This window comes from Panthera uncia, chromosome E1, assembly GCF_023721935.1.
Source record: "Panthera uncia isolate 11264 chromosome E1, Puncia_PCG_1.0, whole genome shotgun sequence".
NCBI lineage: Eukaryota > Metazoa > Chordata > Mammalia > Carnivora > Felidae > Panthera > Panthera uncia.
In genome coordinates this window covers 58,204,082-58,210,638 of record NC_064814.1, presented here as the reverse complement: position 1 = coordinate 58,210,638, position 6,557 = coordinate 58,204,082, and the positions used below count along the sequence as shown (strand labels likewise).

General features: G+C 55.9%; 1 long non-coding RNA gene across 6 annotated transcripts; it reads right to left on the bottom strand.

Moving 5' to 3' along the window:
* Positions 1 to 281: 281 nt before the first annotated feature.
* Positions 282 to 6,494, bottom strand: LOC125927130 (uncharacterized). 6 transcript variants are annotated; one of them, XR_007459243.1, is made up of 6 exons: positions 6,200 to 6,494; positions 4,910 to 5,636; positions 2,126 to 3,820; positions 1,757 to 1,914; positions 1,093 to 1,262; positions 282 to 933 (listed from the first exon to the last, which is right to left on the bottom strand). It is a non-coding gene; the product is annotated as an uncharacterized LOC125927130 (long non-coding RNA). The 6 variants fall into 6 exon arrangements; XR_007459239.1 differs by having other exon boundaries at positions 2,130 to 3,820; XR_007459242.1 differs by having other exon boundaries at positions 2,130 to 3,820; positions 4,921 to 5,636.
* Positions 6,495 to 6,557: the final 63 nt, after the last annotated feature.

The window sequence follows — 6,557 nt, the reverse complement described above, 5'->3', positions numbered from 1 at the left end:
AGAGAAAGACAGATACCATATTGTTTCACTCTTATGTGGATCCTGAGAAACTTAACAGAAACCCATGGGGGAGGGTAAGGAAAAAAAGAGGTTAGAGTGGAAGAGAGCCAAAGCATAAGAGACTCTTAAAAACTGAGAACAAACTGAGGGTTGATGGGGGGTGGGAGGGAGGGAAGGGTGGGCAATGGGTATTGAGGAGGGCACCTTTTGGGATGAGCGCTGGGTGTTGTATGGAAACCAATTTGACAATAAACTTCATATATTGAAAAAAAAAAAAGAAAGAATGTTCATAGCAGCTTTATTGTAACCTCAAATTAAGAACCATCCAAGCGGACAAAGGAATCCCGGAGTGTTCACATGGTAGAACACCACTCAGCCACAGAAAATGAAGGGTCCACGCCAGGAAACAGATGAATCTCTGAGACATGGTTCTGAGTGTCAAGAGTCCACACAAAAGTGTGCAGTCTATATGTTCTGTCTATCAAGTCTGGTTAGAGGCCCCTCCCCGGAGCATTCCCAGTGGGCAGAGGTGGATGGCAGCCAGCGTTGTGCCCTTGACACTCCGGGGCTTGAGTCCCCCCCCCCCCCCGACCACCAACATGCAGGATGTGCTGGCCTCCTTGTCCAGACAGGTGATTGTCCAAACAGGGGCAGGTGGCCTTGGCGGGGGTGGGGGGCATGTATTTTCAGTTGTCCCAGTTAATAGGCCAGGTGAGTGCTTCCCTCCAGGAGAAGCTGCCAGATGCTTGCCAGGTGGCCCGACCGCTTACACTCACATTGGCACTCAGCTTCCGCTGCTGGGTCCTGCCCAGTGCGCATGCCCATCCGTTTGGGGGCTGAATCCCGAGGAGATGCTCCCGGCATTTCCCAAACGTATATGGTGACAGAAGATTTCACGTTTCTGGTGGAGGAACCACACCAGCCTGGGAGGCCCTGCAGATAGGTGGAGATGAGTCCCCAGACACATGGGCACAGGGTTCTGATCCAGATTAGCCGGAAGTCCCATGTGCGGGCTGATCCCCACTTTGGGGAGCTCCCGGAGAAGCTGTCCTTGCAGCCGGCCCTGCCTGCATCCACCTGGCCTCATCTTACCTGCTGGAGAGGATCTGCAAGGCCATCGATGCCTCAGCAGGGTTCTGTTGGGTGGAGACTGGGCATGAATTCCTTGGATCACTTTTGTTTCCAAGACAAGTGTGAGAAGCAGGATTTAAATGATGGGTTATTGTTGGCTTCATTGCTCACGTTTTCATGTTCTTCCTTCTCTCACCCAAACAGAATGGAGATTTGAACTTAGTTAGGAGCCCTGAACATAGACCCTGCTTGGCATTAGAAGCCATATCTAGAACCACGCCACCCACCTAACAGCACACTCATGGAAGACAAGGGACCCGGAGGGTGTCACATCCAGACGGAGGAGAGGTGGGAAGCTGCCCACCGACCCTGAGGATTGTGGAGGCCACCTGCAGGCAGGAGGGGATCTGGCCAGGCAGCCGTGTCCTGGGGTGGTCGGGGGTTGGGCTTTGGACAGTCGACCTCTCCCCGGGCTCCCACAGCTCCCCAGGTGGGCTCTGTGGCCCACGGGACTCCCGAGGCTCCCACTGAAGGGGCCGTGCAGCTGTACCTGCTTCTCTTGGGACACCTGCTCACGTAGTGTCCACGTGACAAGCTGGACTGTGAGGGCACCCAGCAGAGAGACCGCATGGGGGATAGACACAGAGACAGAGACTGAGGGAGAGAAACAGAGACAGGGCCTGACCTGTGCACAGCAGGCTGTTCAGACGCCACATTCCAGCCTCTGCAGCCCAAGTCTCGGCCACAGCGCTGATGGGCCCTGGGCTGGATCACTGAGGACTATGGTGGCTGCCCCTGCTGACCGGGGACGTTGCGTTGCATCTCAGGGGGCTGCTGGGGCCACTGCAAAGAGAATCATCTCGGGCCGTTGGGGGTGCAAGGCCCTGTTGGAGCAAAGGGAGCAGACCCATCGCCCGGCCCTCCACCCTCAGGACACCCTCCCAACATCTAGAAGCTTCTCTGGGGAGGGCAAGGCTGGCGAGAGAGCCACAGGGATGTATGCTGCCTAGGGCAGCTGAGGTTGAACCACGGAACTAGACTTTGCTGGGCTCACCCACCACTGCATCCAAACCACGGAGATGCCCAGATGGAGGCCACGGCATGTGTTGTTTTGCACGATTCTGTGCTTGGTAAGCAGGTCCCCGCTGATTTCCCTGGGCCCCGGCAGGCCCGAGTGGGGTGCCAGGGGCTCCACACACGTAAGACTCGACTTCTGCCTGTTTCAGATTCCACGTGTAAGTGAGACCACGCAGCCTTTTCCTTGTGTGTCTGGCTGATTTCACTCAGCATAACGTCCTCCACATCTGCCTGTTCTTTTTTACAGCTGAGCAATATTCCTTCATAAAGGCATCACTCGCCGGATGGACACTGAACCTGTTTCCATGACGGGCCATTGTGAACAATGCTGCCATGAACGTGGGGGTGCGGAGATCTCTTCCAGACAGCGATTTCCTTCCCTTCGGGTAAATCCCCAGGACTGGAATTATGAACCATTGGGTGGTTCTATGTTTAACTTTTTGAGGACCCTTCATAGTGTTCTCCACAGTGACTACACCAGTTTTCATTCCCACCAGGAGGGTTCCTTGCTCTCCACATCCTCATCAATACTTGTTATTTGAAAATAACGATGATTTCAACAGTGCCCTCATTGCCAGTAAACAGCCAGGATGCTCCCAGGGAGCTGGGCAGTCTTTTGGGCTGGGAGGAAATAGCCGGAATGCCCCGAAATTCATTGAGTGTGGCGAGCCTCTCCTGGCCACCTACCTCCCCCTGCCCGAGCTGAACTGTTGGCTTGTAGGAATACTCGGCAGGAAGTCAGGGACAGGGGACGGAAAGGCAGACGGAAAGCGAGGAGAGACTCAGAAACAGGGAAGACGCTGGAGAGCAGGTGCTGTGTGGAGTAGGGAGGCCAGGCTGGAAACGGGTCCCTGCCACCTGGGCTGCTCTGAGCAGGTGGGTTCAAGAGGTGCTATCACCGTCCGTCGGGTGGAAGCGGTGACTTCCCAGCCACCGTGAACCTTTATGGGCAGAGGGGCCGTTAGACGTGTTGGTGTGTCTCAGGAGGGCTAACCCTAACCTGATCCAGGCCCTGAAACTGCAGATTCTGTGACTGTTAGCAATGACTCGTGCCAACAGCCTTTTAGTGCCCGTGGGTGTTTCCTCTGTCCACACTCACAATAGCGATCCCGTGAGCGTCAGGTCTGACGGTCCCAAGCACGTAAAGGGACACGTGCTTCCCTTCCAAGTTTCCCTTCCAAGTTTCACCGGCTCTTCCATTTCTCTGCTTGTTTCACAGACACCAGGAGAAGGGAGGACGGGCGCGGAGCAGGGACACCGCTGAGGGCAGAGCAGCACCTGCCTGGAGGCCCCACAGCCACCCACAGCCACGTGGAAGAACCATCTTGTCCCTCATGCAGACCTTCCCTCCAGGGAGGACATTACAGGACAACAAGTCAGAAGTTCCATTCTTGGGCTCTCTTCTGAGGTAAACCTCCAGCAATGTAGGATCTGCATCCAGAAAGATCCCGAGGGGAACTCTCCTCTTCATGTTCCAACTTGGATGAGAGCTTCCCTGTCTCCAGTCTTGTCGTGCAGCCTCTCAGGGCGTCAGGGGCTCAGCCGCACCTGCTGCAGGCGCGGGCTCCCCTTCTTCCGCCCTGGGAGGTGGTGCCCGGGGTTCTTCCCTGCCGGTGCACTGGGTCTCCCCAGGAGGGCTCGGCCTCATCTCTCCCCTGCAACTTGCAGTGTCCTGTGACAGGGTAAAGGGGGGCAAGATCTCCAATCCAGGGTCACCAAACAGCGCCCCGGGTGGGGGCACTCGATGCCGACAGAATCCAAAGGCAGAGATGTGAGTGGAAATGACACAAGAAAGTAATTCATTTCAGTAATGACAACACCAGGAAGACAAGAGACCAACATCTCAGAGACTATATCCCAGGAGCCGAAAATACATCCTGGCTTATGTCAGGAAAATGTAAGACAGAGGCCCCTGGCTGCGTGCAGGGGGGCAGGTGTGTGCGTGAGGGGGGAAAGTGAGTACGTGCAGGGGGGCCAGCGGGTGTGTTCAGAGGAGCAGGGGGCAGGTGGGGGGTGCATGCAGGGACATGTGGGTGCGGAGAGAGGGGCAGTGGGGTAAGGCAGTGCATGAGGGAGGTAGGTGGGTGTGTGTGGGGGCCATGTGGGTGTGCGCCGGGAGGTGAAGGTGGTTGGGTGCATGTAAGTGGGCAGGTGGGTGCGTGCAGGGGGAGTGAGGGTGGGGGGTGGGTGCAGGGGGGAAGATGGGTGCAGGAAGGGGGGCATCGAGGTGAGTGGATACATGTAGTGGGCACACGGGTGCGTGTAGAGGGGCTTGAAACAAGCACATTTACTATCTCATGGTGTCCGTGGGCAGGAGTCCGGGAGCAACTCAGCTGGGTCCCCTGAGTCGAAGGTGTGGGCTGGGGCTGGGGTCCCATCTGAGGCCTCCCCCAAGGCAGGACCTGCCTCCTCACTCAGGCCTTAGGCTGCTCAGTTTCCATGTGGGTCAGACCCTCTCTGCATGGCCACGGGTTTCCTCAGGCCACCTGGGGGATGGGTCTACTGGAGACACTGTGACACTCTTATGGGACATAACCACATATGTGTTATCACCTCTGCTGTGTTCCCATGGATATCAGGAGGCAGAGATCTGGGCGCACCTTGAGGGCTATCTGCCACAATGTCCACAACACAGCTTCTAATTTTCAGAAGCGAGAGAATAGGAACACAGCAGAGATGGGTAGCTAATGACACGGATTCTACGCAATGGTGCTATTGCCAGGCAGGGGCTCCCAGGCCGGAGCCCAACCTCAGCACTCACCCCTCTCTCACCAGTGGAACATGAGTGGGTCCAGCAAGTGGCACTTCCAGTCCAGAGGGTTTAGAAGTGCTGTGACCTTCCCGTGGTCTCTGTCCCCATCTTCGGACTGAATTGGAGAGCCAGCAGGGGAGAGAGGTCTTGGGTCCATAATTCCTGCTTGGAGGAGAACCACCAGACACGTCGTGTCCTCCACAACGTCCTCCCTCTTGTGTTAGCTGTGCAGACTTTAGGATTTATTTAAGATAGCAGCTGGTGTTAGCTTAAATATGGTGATGCACAGTCCCATTTAAAAACTTCTGTGTGCATGTGTGGGGTGCATATAGGTGACAATATGGATTGTCCCGTCTCATCATCAGGGGGCAGAACCGCTAGCTGCCTCCTCCTGCCCAACCAGGTACTCCAAGGCTTACAGTCGTATAACGATCAACACATATGAGCTCTCCTGGTTTCTGGGGGTCAGCAATTTGGGAGCAGTTGGGTGGGTGTTTGGGGCTGTGGTCTCATCTGAAGGTGTGGCTGGGGCCGGAAGACTCCCTTCCCAGGCAATCCCTCACACGGCTGGTTCCTCTCCATACATGGCTCTCCACAGGACTGCTTGGGCATCTGCAGGGCATGGTGGCCGGCTGCTCTCGGAGACAGCCTGGCAGGGTTATTGTCTTTTATGACCCAGGCTTGGAGGTCACAGTCATGTCTACAAGATCCTATTGTGACACAGGTCACTGGGGCTCTGTGGGGGAGGAACAGCAGAGAGAGTGAGGACCAGATGGAGGGGAGGCTGGTACTCCTGTGTCCATCACTACCAACTTGCCACTATAAATAGGAGAGCTCGAGAGAGGGAGCTCTTATACCCCACACCCCAAATCCAAAGTGCACCCCAGCTCTGGTTGGCGGGTCCTCCCCAGAGATGCCTGTTGGGGTGATTATTCTGTCTCCACATATTAGTTTGGACGACTGGCCAGATCACTGTCCAGTTTCTCCCCAGCCCCCGAGGCAACCACCTCTCCTGGCCTCCAGAAGTAGGTGGAGGGCTGGGCTCCCGGTGGGGGTGGGGAGACATTTCACCAATGATACTGTGCCCCTAGCACTGGGAGCTGAAAGCTGGCATGGCTCTTCTCTGTGCTCTGTGGGTCAGCCCTGGAGAGTCTGAATTCTGTCTGCTGTCTCTAGTCATGGTCTTTGGAGAAGGGGGTGACATGGTATCATTCCAGACTGTGTTTCCTGCCAACAAGGAGGATCTAATGCCCTGAGACTCAAATTTTGAGTCTGTAAAATGGACAGGACAACACCCACCTCTCTGAGCTGTCATGGTGATAACATGAGGGATGGTGAGGATCTCTCTGCTGAGCCTGGGCTCCTGGCAGGATCCTGCTGTCTGTGGGAGGGGAACATGACCATCCATCAGTGGGCTGGGAGAAGAACTGAGAAGGCACAGGAGGGCTTGTCACAATGCTGATGACACAGGTGGCCACTTGTAATTCGAATTCTGACCTGGAATCTTTGAATGGCACAAAGCCCTCTGTGAGGGTGGGCATGTTCATGTCATCATCACGACCATTGGCTATGGGTGTGAACATACCTGGAGGGCTGTTAGCAAAGCTGGTGTCACAAAAGGGCCGTCACCCCCCAGGCTAACCACCCCCCCCCCCCC